The sequence below is a fragment of the Globicephala melas genome, chromosome 3, assembly GCF_963455315.2.
Source record: "Globicephala melas chromosome 3, mGloMel1.2, whole genome shotgun sequence".
NCBI lineage: Eukaryota > Metazoa > Chordata > Mammalia > Artiodactyla > Delphinidae > Globicephala > Globicephala melas.
The window spans coordinates 11971538-11984740 of NC_083316.1; the positions used below are offsets into that span (position 1 = coordinate 11971538).

At 46.0% G+C, this 13203-nt stretch overlaps 1 protein-coding gene across 10 annotated transcripts in view; it reads left to right on the top strand.

Moving 5' to 3' along the window:
• The window catches only part of TRIO (trio Rho guanine nucleotide exchange factor), a 371525-nt gene that overhangs the window by 213798 nt on the left and 144524 nt on the right, over positions 1-13203 (top strand). The window lies entirely within an intron of this gene.

Genomic DNA, 13203 nt, shown 5'->3' on the forward strand with positions numbered 1-13203 from the left:
TGGCATCTGCCGGGGCGGACCTGTGAGGGAGGACGTGGCTGGGAGCTGTGGACCAGGAGGGGAGCGGATAAGACAGGAGCTGAAGGGGGTCCTTGGCGAGAGGCAGGGCACAGCCATTGTAGCAGAAATAGACGACCTGCCTTTTGGGCTCAGAGCTGTGGGACCTCTTTCTGCCTGTTAGCCTGTCATGTGGCTGAAGTCCTGGCTGCCTTCTGATTTTATCAGGCTGTGCGGCTGCTCTCAGATCCTCGCAGAAGTGCATTTTACATAATGTTGAATTTAAACGTAGCAAAGCCAGCACGGCCTTAATGATATTCACGTTACTGTCATAGGTATGCTGTTCTGATAAACTTGTCTCAGGATAAGAGGTAATGTGTTATTTGGTAAATGGAAAACACGTTGGTATTAATTATACCTTGCATATATGTTACTCTTGTGAAAATCATAGTCCAATATAAAGTAAAAATTAAAAAAAAGAAAATCATAGAAAGTTACAATTGAAGAAACTATTACGTCGCTTTTGAGATAGAAGGATTTATAATAAAAAGTAAAGTTTTCGGTAGGACTACAAATTAAGATGTCAACTTACTGCATCTTATTTCTAAGGTGAAAAAAATTCTCCACTTGACAGCTCTTTATAAGTTGGAAATGAGGGCCCCTTTTAGGTTATTTGAGATTGAGTACATGAAGGCGGTAGTTAACAGGCTAGGAAGAAGGATCTGGGAGGAGTAAGACTCTGAGAGACACTTGGAAGGGGCCAGGCCTGGCTTGCCTTGTGTAAAGGCATCCAAGATCAGGAACCAATGAAATTGTTTAAAGGGAAAGAGCTTCACTACCGGGTCCGGGATCTTGGGCAGTCAGTCCCCCACCAGCCCGTTTGTTTGACTTGAATGTTTGGCTTCAGGACAGCCATCTTCACTTCCAACTCAAACTTCGTGAGCCCAGGAAGACAGTGTAGGGGGCATATTTGGCAAATGGCCGGGACCCTGAGCAGCCCTTTCTGCAAAGGGGCTGGTGCTTTGTGGACCCTGGACAGTTGTCAGAATAGAAAACTGACAGGAGTGGCTTCTTTTCCTGGTTTAATAATGCCACCACTGAAAAAGACTTCACGGTGTTCACAAAGAGACTGTTTTTCCCAAGGAGACACGTTAAGTGGACATCGGCCCATGGCAGTTCTGATTACGGGTGCATGTGTCACCAGTTCCCCTCTCAGCTCGAATCAGGCCACAACCACTAAGTAGTCTCCCTGGCTCTGCAGCCCTGCCACCAAGGCATATGAATTTGATTAGGTCACACCCTTGCTTTTGAACCATCAGAGATTCTGTGTGTATCTGGAGCACCAGCCTGAATCACCTCATCCTCGTGATCTGGTCCCTGCAGTGATGTGCTGCTTCCCTTCACTCCCCCAGGCAGAGTCAGCTGTTCCCCCTGCACTCTACAACTTTCTTGACGCACACCTGTTACAGCGCCTGTTTCGGTAGAGCTGTGTGTTACCCTCTCTTTCCCATCAGTACTCGTATGCCACCTCCTCTTCCTCTTACGCATTTTTACACCCTAGCCGAGAGGGAGAGAAGATGATGCCTGTGAAAAAGCAGGTTGTGCCTTTGTTCATTAAGCTGTGACAGACAGAAAGCAGGCGAGGGGCTCTGGGCAGCCCGGACCTTCCCGAGGGAGGCGCGGTGGGTGGGTATGGGGGCTGGCGTTCCTTATTCGGGCCGCAGGGAGCGCCGCGGGCCCGGAGGGGCCCAAGAGGAAGGACAGGCCGCTGGGCAGCGTTCACAGACTGAGCAGAGGGGAAGGGCAGCAGTGGCGGCAGGCCTGGAGTCTGGAGATCGAGAGCCAGTGCTTGTATCCTGATGTTTGTCTGTGTCACAGGCCTTAGGAATATTCTTTAGCAGGATTCATGAAGATTTAACTTGCAGTTAGGACAAAGAGAGGCTCTTTCCATGAAGCATTATTTATGACTTTTCAACCTTGTTATGCTTCTCCAAAAGCAGGCGTTAAAGGAAACTAGAAGGAAAGCCGTTTACGAAAGCTGCTCTCCGGAGGCTATGTTTGGGTTCACTGGTTTTTGTAACAGCAGCAGCATTTTTAAGGAAAAATCTTACAGTAGAAGCATTCCAGTTAGTAAACTATGGAGTCTGTTTTGTCACTAGGCTTGGAAATTTATGGAAAAGTGAAAATACATTTTGTTTTCTCGACTTACGCTGTAGGAACTTCCAGTATATGTGAAGTTTGTAGACTGAGGAGAGCTTAAAGCTGCTTTGAAGGTTAAGTGGTTCACCTTCACAACTGGAGAATTGTCAGTCCATTCATTCTTTACTTTTTATATGAAAGACCAGCACGGTAGCAGAGAAACTGGTATTTTACTGTGATTTGGTTCCTCTTAATCTCATGTGACCCCGGGTGACCCAGGTCAGGGAAGGATTCGGTGACAGTTGGAGGCGGGGTACCAACATGCCCAGGTGACTGGGAGGGCAGGACTTGAGGGGAGCTGGCCACACACAGGCGTGGAATGTTGTCTGATTCTTCCCCTCGATGTGCTTGGACTCCATTTTTAGCCTCAGCCATTTTCTCGGTAGATTTATTTTTTCCTGACCAGCCCCAGAATCTTCCTCGCTCTCCTTTCTCTGGGCTGCACCAATGCCCTCAGACCCACCAGGATACTTGGTAGGTTTTATGCAGGAGGGACGGCTTCTTCAGTTGCTGTGAACAAGTTTTGAAACTTGTTATTGAAAGAAAACTTCATTTAGAACCAATTTCATTATGTGTTTTGAAACCAAATTAACTGCTTTTTTAAAAAAGTATTTTATTATTATTTCTTTATTTTTTTGGCTGGACTCTGCAGGCTGCGGGATCTTTGTTCCCCAGCCAGGGATCGAACCCGAGCCCCTTGGAGTGGAAGTGCGGAGTCCTAACCACTGGACCGCCAGGGAGTTCCTAAACAAAATTAAATGTGAGAGAAGGGCCAAGAGGAGGAAATCATGCTAATTAAATGTGTGTTTGCGTCAAGTCACTAAGTATTTTAGCATATCAGATGAATGAAAAAGTGCTAGAAGATTTAAGTTAGCAGAATTAATTTTCTCAAGCAGATCATACAATTTCCAATTACTTGGAGGGAGATAGGAAAAGCAAGTGGCCTTTTTCATTCAGGCAAATACGTGAAGCTTTTTAGAAGTTAACTGTCGAAGGCTCTCCTGACGCGGAGGTTAACCTTCCTCGCTCCCAGATGTTCAGCAGTGGTTTTAAGGCTCACTCTTTCCGGAGAGTAGCCCTCTAGCCCTCTCTTTTGCAGTAAATTTCTGGCTCTCTGAGGAGCAAGTAATACAAAGGTGATCTCATTAACAACCAACTTTGAAAAGGTGCCAGGTCAAGGTGATATCTGCTCAGTGTTGACTCAGGAATTGTTTTTAAGAATCACACCTGGGAGAAGGTTGGTGGTTTTAAGTCTGTTGCAGACCAAGCACTGAGGTTCAGCATGGAGACCTTGGGCTCTACTCTCTTACCCCGGAGGACAGAACGCAGATGCTTGTTCCCGGGAAGAGAGGAAAGAGGAACCCGCAGCTGACTCTTGAACAACATGGGTTTGAACTGCACACGTCCACATACACGTGGACGTTTTTCAGTAGTAAACTCTACAGCGCTACACGATCTGCGGGTATAGAATCGCAGGTGTGGAGGAACCTCGCACACGGAGGGCTGACTGTAAATCCTTCATGGATTTTTGACTGTGCGGAGGGTCGGCGCCCCTAACCCCCGCTTTGTTCAAGGGTCATCTGAATTTTCACGTGGGTGGCAAATATTTTATACCTTGAGGTTGAATACAGAAAGTGGTTGATAGAGGTGTCAGCCCAATTTCACCCTTAAACCCAGATTTGGAAGCATCCTGGGACCCTTTCCTCTTTTTTTCTTTTTCTCTGAAAGAATCCATGAGATGTTTAATCTCCTCTCAGAAGACCCGAAGACTGATAATCTGTCCTCTTCTTTTTTTTTTTAATGTCTTTGAAGTAGTACTGTAGTATTTAGAAGGAATGTTGACTTTATTTTAGGAGAGTTTTCGTCCTCCTGTATTTTGTCCTCCTGTAGTTTTTGTCCTCCTGTATCCCTCTCTTCCCTTCAGTGTTTCTAGCATTTTATTCACCTCCATTCTGATTATAATTCTCCCATTATTAGGCCTTTGTTACCTGTCCTCCTTTCCTTTTGAATGCTCTTTGCACTGTTTGTTAATTCGTTCATTTACTCTTTCACTTACTCCTTTCAAAGTGTCTCCCAAAGCCACCTGTAACATACGGGGAGGGGGTATAAAAATGAATGACCACTGGAAGAACATACTTCTGCTTCTGTGCATCACGTATTTTAGACATCTGTTGGTTTCTCTTGATAGAGGTTAAGCTACTTGAAGGCTGGAACCCTGTCTCCCTTGTCTTTGTAGCCTGCCTCCCAGACTTAGCAAATACTCAGTCAGCTTGTGGAACAAATGATGTCTATTTCTAGCCCATCATTCTGAGACTTAATGACAGAGAGACATAGTTCCATTTTCAGATATAGCAAAGGCATAATTATTTTCATCCATTCGTTCTCTTCAACTTCATTCTCAAAATTAGGTCCCGAGTTAATTGACAATTACCTTGGAAATGTGTGGGTTATTTGAGGCAACCAGGTGGTGACATTGAGTTCTCAGCCAGGGTTTATTTCTGGAATCGATTCAGTGGCCTTGAGCTGGTTTTTCTTCACTTGATTCCCAGAAACCATGGTTTCCCGGGAAAGATCATTCCCATTTGAATGGGGCTGTGATTCTTGCTGGGTTAAGTAAAGAAGCCTTTTGGTTCTGCTTCTGCAAACTTACACACTGAACTGGGACACATTTTTGTTTGGGGTAACGCCTGGGAAAAGAGGAACCTTTCATTTTATTCAGAAGTCAAAAATAAAGGCATCCCAACCACCTGGAGATGTTTTGGTCGCAGCATACCAGCCTGGCTTCATTTTTTTTTTTTACATCTTTATTGGAGTATAATTGCTTTACAGTGGTGTGTTAGTTTCTGCTTTATAACAAAGTGAATCAGTTATACACATACGTATGTTCCCATATCTCTTCCCTCTTGCATCTCCCTCCCTCCCCCCTCCCTACCCCACCCCTCTAGGTGGTCACAAAGCACTGAGCTGATCTCCCTGTGCTATGCGGCTGCTTCCCACTAGCTATCTACCTTACATTTGGTAGTGTATATATGTCCATGCCACTCTCTTGCTTTGTCACAGCTTACCCTTACCCCCGCCCCGTGTCCTCAAGTCCATTCTCTAGTAGGTCTGCGTCTTATTCCTGTCTTACCCCTAGGTTCTTCATGACATTTTTTTTCTTAAATTTCACATATATGTATTAGCACACGGTATTTGTCTTTCTCTTTCTGACTTACTTCACTCTGTATGACAGACTCTAGGTCCATCCACCTCATTACAGATAGCTCAAGGCAGGCAGACCTCTCTCTTTACACTCGGCCAGCGCCCAGCTCTCCTCAGGGAGCAGGGAGAGCGCCATCCGGATCTTGCCCTGTAGTGGGTGCAGGGTTACGAGGAAGCGGGCTCACCGCTCCTCTCCTCCAGGTGCGGAGCTTCCCAGCTGCATCTCCTGCCATCCTCACTGAGTTTGAAAACATACCCAGTGCCTTTTCAACCAGCCACCACTCAAAGGGCCCGGATTCCTTTTCTCTTCTTCCCCTGTGGAGCCGGAGAACCAACCAGTCAGGCATCTGCCGGGTAAACTAATTCAGGAAACTTGACTACAGGTAGCTGATGCTGCCCGTGTAGACCAGCTGCCCTCTGATGGATCTCGTGGTCATTGGCAGTTGTGGTGCAGCCCCGTTCAGGACACCTTGCTTTCCAGAGAAGCCCTGTTTCTGTTCTGCACGACTCTCGGAAGGGGAGGGGTCCCACACCTCCTCGGGGTGATCCCAGCCTCTCGGCATCGGATTCTTCCAGATCCCTTCTGTCTCCTGTGCAAAGATCTCTAAAATTTGGCTTCCAACTTTCAAGCCTTTTATTTTGACCTTCTCAGCTGGATTTTACTGATGACTCATCTCTCTCTATTCTCTAAAATGACTTGGTTTTTTGTGCATTCCTATGTATGGGTGATACCTTTAAACATATTTCCCAGCTTTTTTTAAAAAAAACTTTTTATTTTGAAATATTTATAATCCCTGAAAGTTGGGGAAAAAAGAAACAGACAAGGAGGTCCCTGCACCCTTCTCCCAGCCTCCCCCCAGGAGTCATCTCGCATAACCACGTGCACTGTCAAAGCAGGAAAGTGGCTTTGCCACGTTCCCCAGAGCTTATTCCTAGATTCTGCTTCCCCCGGTGTGCAGTGCATGCACTCGTGTGTGTGTGTGTGTGTGTGTGTGTGTTCGCGTGCGCACGCATGCTTAGCTTCGTGAGATTTTATCGCGTGTAGATTCGTGTAACCACCACCACTTTGAATGTACAGAGTCATGCAGCATCATCCCATCACCAGCGGCCTCCCTTCTGCCGCCTCCTTACACCCATGCCTGACCCCTACCCCCTAACCTCCAACCCCTGGCAACCACTAGTCTGTTGTTCTCCATCTCTATAATTGTACTTCAGAAATGTTCCATAAATGGAATCATACAATATGTACCTTTTTGAGATTGGCTTTTTCTACTCAGCAAAATTCCCGAGACCCATGCCTGTTGTTGCGTGTGTCCGTACTTTATTGCTGAGTAGTATTTCATGGTTTGGCTGTATCACAGTTTCTTAACTATTTACCCTTTAAAAGACCGTTGGGATATTGTCAAGTTTTGGCTTTTCCAAACAGAGAAGCTGTGGACCTTCATGTACAGGTTTTTGCGTGAACTTAAGTTTTCATGTCTCTGGGATAAATGCCCAAGAGTACAACTGGCAGGTCCTTTGGTAAACACATTGTTTTAAAAGAAACTGCCAGACTTTTCCAGAATGCCTGTACCATTTTACACTCCCAGCAGCAATGTATGAGTGACCTCGCTCTTTAACATCTCAGAAGTCCAGTGGGAAAGGTTAAGATCAGATGCATAATATTTTAGGAAGTAATGTTTACCTTCTATGATCACATCTCAATAATTTTTATGTTAATATTCAATTCCTTAGATGAACTCTCTAAATACACTCTTAAATGTTTGATTTCTTTAGCTTGTTTATCTGATGTAGACAGAAACGAGCAATTAAATGGCCACAAGCCAGAGAAGCAAGAGGGAAACTCAGGACCTAGAACCGTCCACTACATCATCGCCCCTTGCAAGACTGAGCATTGGATTTGACTTTGGTTTCAAAGTCAACATTCAGTTGCTACCTACTGCTTTGGCAATTATGCCTTCACATAGATTGTGGTATCTGGTATTTAAAAAAAAAAAAGGTGGTCTTCCTATAGGTGGGAATATCCGAAAAAATAGATCTAATCATTTATGCTTTCTTTCTGTAAAAATATAATCTTTATTAAAATAATTAAGAAAGCATACTATAGTGTAGCACATCCCCTTACTTAACTGGCTGAGTGACCTGGGACAGGCTGCTCTGTGGTGCCTCAGCTTTCTCTCTGCAGAATTGGGAATAACAGCATCTCTGAGGGCTATGGACCAACTGGATGCAATTACACACTCACCATCCTAGCTGCCAATAAATGTCCTTGTTTTTCCTCCTCACCTGCCTTGTTACTCGACAAATGATTTAACTATAAGACACAGAGGTGTAGTAAATACCTGGGTATGAATACTTGGGTATAATCCTGATACCTTCCTTACTCATCTTTGAGCAACAGGAACTGCTTAATCTGCTTCTGTTGCCCTTTCTCAGGGTGAGCACCTCACTCTGACCCTTCAGATCAGCAGTCAGAGCCCTGCTGGGTGCACAGCTCCAGCGCTGCATCGACTCAGGGCAGAGGAGGCTGTTACAGAGAATCTTTGCTCATGGTTCCGTCACATTGGCGTACATTGCTTTGTTCACATCACTAACTACTTTTGTTCCCAGCCAAAGCTGCAAAATAAATGAATTTTTTCACCAAGTAAATACGTGTAAAACATTTGGGTTGGCCAGTGGGGAAGAGGGATGTTATTATCTAAAAGGAAAATCCTGTTGTCAGTTTAGTTTAATTCATGTAAAGCTTTTTTTTTTTTCCCTAGAGAATGGTTTAAAACTGGTTTAAATTCATGAAGTTTCTGTTTCTTCTTATCGACCCAATATTTTGAGGCAGAGAAAATTTTTAGATCAAGAGAGAAATTAGAAGTTAGTGTGTAAAACTGTACGGAACTCTAATATACCTGACAGAGAATAGTCACTTAGTAGATGATTATTAAATGAATGAATTAATAATATACTGTCTTATCTTTATTTGTAACCCACTGTTACAGTGGGGACTAAATGTATATCCCTGTGCACTAACTCCAGATTTTATCATTTCTTACTGAAGGGAGAGTCTAAATGTCTGCTTTTAAACGGAGAGTCGCAAACATACGCTTTAATTAGTTGTTTGTAGATTGGCCTCAGTTAATGTAACGAGGAGGTGAGGCACTTGTACAGAAGTTCAGGGAATACAACATTAGGTCTTAAAATGCCCAGCTGAAAATGGATGTATGTGTGATCTTGTTTACTTGTTAGACTTCTTTTTAGAGGGCATTTTAATATTTTGATACCTTCATAAACTAAATGTGATAGGGCTTCGGTTAATTGAGAGAAGTAAACTATTCATGTGTATTTCTGTCATGTACTATTTGTTACTGTTTATTGTTCTTATTGAATAAGCTGTAGAAAGATTGATCACCAGCAGTGTTTTGTCAGAAAGCTTAAAAGTTCTAGGTAAGCTGGGCCTACAGAGACTGAAAAGCCTTTTTTGGTTTTGTTGTTGTTTGTTTTCTCTTCCTTTTTATAAAGCACAAACTGCAGAACCACAAGATCAAGGAAGGTTCGGGCTTTCTGCTTGGGGCCCAGGATGTAGATGGATACAAGTTGATGACCAAAATGGGTGAAGATTTTTATAAGAACGAACTTATTTCTCCTAAATGATTTCAAGTCCGTATTCCAAGACACATTAGATCCCTGGGTAGTGAAAGAACTTGATAGTTGGTTCACCAGATTTGGTGTATTGCTGTCTAAGGAACTGTGGGGAAAGGAAGGGATGCCAGAAGGCCTTCTTAAGAAGGTAGATTTCACATATTACTCAGGTTGAGGTCACTCCTAAGCAGAGTTCTAGAAAAGACAGTTTATAAACTGCCTTTTGAAAGGGAAGAAGTGAATGAACAAGTTATGCCATGTGAACCGTATTTCATTCTTTACTAGGTTTCTGATTGGATGAAGAGTATGCAGTGGAATTAGTGAGCATTTAGCCAGGCATTTGACATTTAATTTGTACACAGACAGGAAAATATGGGCTGAATCACTGTGAAAAAGAATCAGTTGAGGGTGTCAGTTAACACAAGACCAAGACTGTCCTTATCCTCCCATACTGATCTCTGAGTAGGCCATGCCAGGAAGAAAGTGTTTGTGATGGGAAGACATTGCTCATACCCTGCCTGTGAATGAGGAAGTCATTTCCAGCCCAGACCCACAATTGAATCAGCTTTCTGATGAAGGGGGTGATGGGAGGGGGTAGACCAGTCATCCCAGGTGGACCTGAGGCCCCACAGACAGATGGTTTTAATCCCTGGTGTCACCTGCTGCAGGGGAGCAGCCTGAGCGGTTGCCATGTCTTTGAACTGCCTCCACCCACCTATTCAGAACTTCTGCGTCTGTCTGGGACATCTGGAGAGATTGTACATCCAAGTCCAGGCACCCTGAAAACTTGCCTTTGTTGTGCTGAGAGCATTTTGTCTTGAAAGTGGTCAAATTGCGATAAAGCCAGGACAGACTCGGTGCTGAAGCGGAAATAATCGTGGCTGCGTTAAAAGGCTTGCAGCCGAGGCTGGCAGTGGGAGTGTTGGTTAGTGGATGACCTCAGCGGGGCTGGAGGTTGTTTGCACTGCAGACCTCTGTCTCTAAGCACGAGGCCTGTGAGTGTGTGGATTGGCATGGAGGGCAAGTTGATCAAAGTCTAGACCAGGGGCTGCCAGATATATCAGATAATAAAATAGAATCAGAAAAGATCCCGGCAAGAAGTCCAAACCTATGACAGAAATTTCATTCATGGGTTTTGATTCATGAGTCTGTTTTGAATCAGAAGTAGGCGGGTTACAGAGGTAACATAAGCCACATAGGTGGCAGCAGCACGTGTTAAACAAAGAACGTTCCTACCTGTGTTTACGGACAGTGTCCGCAATAATTCCTCCACCAGGGTGACGTATCTCGCTGCTGCCTTCAGTGCTTCAGCCCCCGAATTGGGGGGCGGGGAGTTCAGAGGAGAGACAGCTGGTGCTGCCAGAGCTGGCCGAGCGCAGGGAATAACGCGTTAGTCTCCGGAGAGGGAGGCCGGTCTGCAGGAACGGGCACTATCTCCGGAGGTTTGAAGAGCACAAGAGGAAGTACACTTGGACCAGCTGCATACCGTTTCGGGGAGACAGGGTTGTGCTCAGAACGACCCTGGGTGGCGAGGCACTTTCCCCCAACTTGATGCCTCAGGGAGCGACAGCTGCTGGAGGGAGTGTCTTACCCGCTGGGGATGGGGTGGAATGAAAAGAAGATTTAAAATTCTAAATCTCAACATCTGTTTTTAGCGAAGTAGACTTCATCTAAATACCTGGGAGGTTGAGGTTCTGGCACTGCCCCGATGTCCTAGTCGGCCGTGGGCCCAGCCGTGTCACCTGTGCCTCACCTTGTCCTCGCTTCCACTGCAGAGCCCGATGCCCCCTTAATGGTGTCCCTCCTTAATGTGTGGGCTGCCCTTGCCATGCTCCTGGGGTTTCCTCCTTTTCTGTCCCCGCTTACACATACTTGCCTTGGTATTATTTCATGATACTGACTTTATTTGCCCTCTGCCCCTCCCTTCATACATTTCATTTCATCATGCTAAGGGATCTTTTATCACCCATCCAAGAATAATTGGTACTCCTGAAACCCTTACTCCTCAGTCAGGTGACAGGCATGTGCCCCAGAATCACAGTTGGTCATTTCAGGCTAAAGAACGTGCTGTTCATGGCTGGAGCGGTTCCCCTTTGATCCCTGCTTCCTCTGCCTGAAACGGAATCATGTTCTGTGCTCATAGCAGGTGCCCTCTGGAATTCCCCCTGCAAGTTGCCCTGCAAGTTGCCGCCTGCTTCTGTTCCTGGCTTTTTTTTTTTTTTTTTCAATTTATTTTTTATTTTGGGCTGTGTCAGGTCTTAGTTGCGGCAGGCGGGATCTTTCGCTGCGGCGCTCGGGCTTCTCTCTAGTTGTGGCGTGCGGGTTCTCTCTCAGGTATGGCGCACAGGTTCCGGGGCGCATGGGCTCTGTAGTTGTGGCGTGAGGGCTTCAGAGGGCGTGGGCTCTGTAGTTTGCAGCACGCGGGCTTAGTTGCCCCACGGCATGTGGGATCTTAGTTCCCTGACCAGGGATCCAGCCCACGTCCCCTGCACTGTAAGGCGGATTCTTTACCACTGGACCGCCAGGGAAGTCCCTGCTCCCGGCTTTTACACTTCCCCACTGGTACCTGAATGATTGTCAAGAACAAGAGTAGGGAAAGGGACACCAGTGGTGGTAGCTTCTGTTCACAAAGTGCTTGTGGTAATTGAGCACTGCCACACATTTGTGGTCCTCTCACTTGATTCTCAAACTCATGGTAAAATGATCCCATTTCACAGATGAGAAAACTGAAGCCAGAGAACTCCAAGGACTTTTCCCAAGGTCACATGAGGGATAAGGACCCCCCAGCTGGTGTGTTGCACTCCTACCTCCAGATGGACCAGGCTGGTAGCCTGCGTTCAGACAGTGCATCTTGGGAGCGGTTGCAGCTAGAGCAGCCCCCAAATCTCGGGGCTCCCATCTGACCACCCACCGAACCAGCTGGAGACTCAGTGCTTTCCTGGGATCTCCCACCCCAGTGAGTTCCTCTCAGATCCCTCTCTAGCAAGCAAAGGGCTTTTTCAGGGGCTTTCTCCCAGCAGAGCTTTGGCTCCTTCTTTAGGCTCCCCCCAGGACGGGCGGTGTGGGGGAAGGGACTGGGATAGGAGACGCACAGGGGTCAGACCCAGCAGATGCTCGATCCAGGACCAGGCTCCCCGACAACTTATCACAGGAGTTTTCTTCCAAGAACTCCATGGGTCTTTCTAAACCAGCCTCCTCTCTGGATCCTGGACTGTGACCCAAGTCTGTACGCACCTGCACCCCATTCTGGGCTGGGTTCAAGTTCTCATGCGTGGAACGCTCCTGGCCACAGCTCGGGTGGCCTCTAGGTGACAGCGTTGCCTAACTCCGGCTGCCTGGCCGTCACCTGGCTGTGGGCACAGTTCTCTTAGAAGTGGATTTCATGCTGCTGAGGACTTGGATAAGATACAACTCCTCTCTCATTGTCGGGCAAAGATTTATCTTTTCATTGTAAATTAACAGCATGCCCAGAAGTGCAATTTTTTTCACCCTCAGGAAGTCTATGGTAAAAATTTCACAGGCATCCTAGAGACTATTTCTCATTCCTTTATTCAGACGTTATTTTGGGCGTCACGTGTACCACTTCGAAAGCTTAAAAATAGACTTTGTCTGACTCATATTGTATTATGATATGCATCAGTTCATCATCGGTTGGCATTGGAAATGACCTTTCTCTGAGACGTTTTCCTCCAAAATGAATGAGAATATTTCCTGTAGGACCCGACAGAGGAATTCTAAAGGGGCAGAGGAACTTTGGGCATTTTAATCATGGATTTAAATGTAGTCTCGCTCCTTCTACCTCAGTTTTTTTCCCCTTTTCAACTGCGTGAACCCCTCCAGAGCTGGGCCCTTCCCTGGCTCCGCAGCCGGCTGGGCGGTGTGCACCCTCCACCGTGGATGCGTGTCAAGATGTCCAGGCTCTTGAAGGAATTAGCTAGTTCTTTCAGAACTTACCAGGAAGAAAGGAAAGGGTTTGACCCACACATACTCGTGGCACTTTCCCCAGAACCAATGGGAAGAGAGTTCTGTAGGATCTGGACTAATTCCAGCACCTTTTCCCTCGTACTGCACTGTTTTTAGGTGTAAAAGATTTAAATGCGGCACGGTATTAAGTTTACCAGACTAAGTGACATATTTTGAACAGTTGGTTGGAACTTGGACGTGTTTTGAAAAATG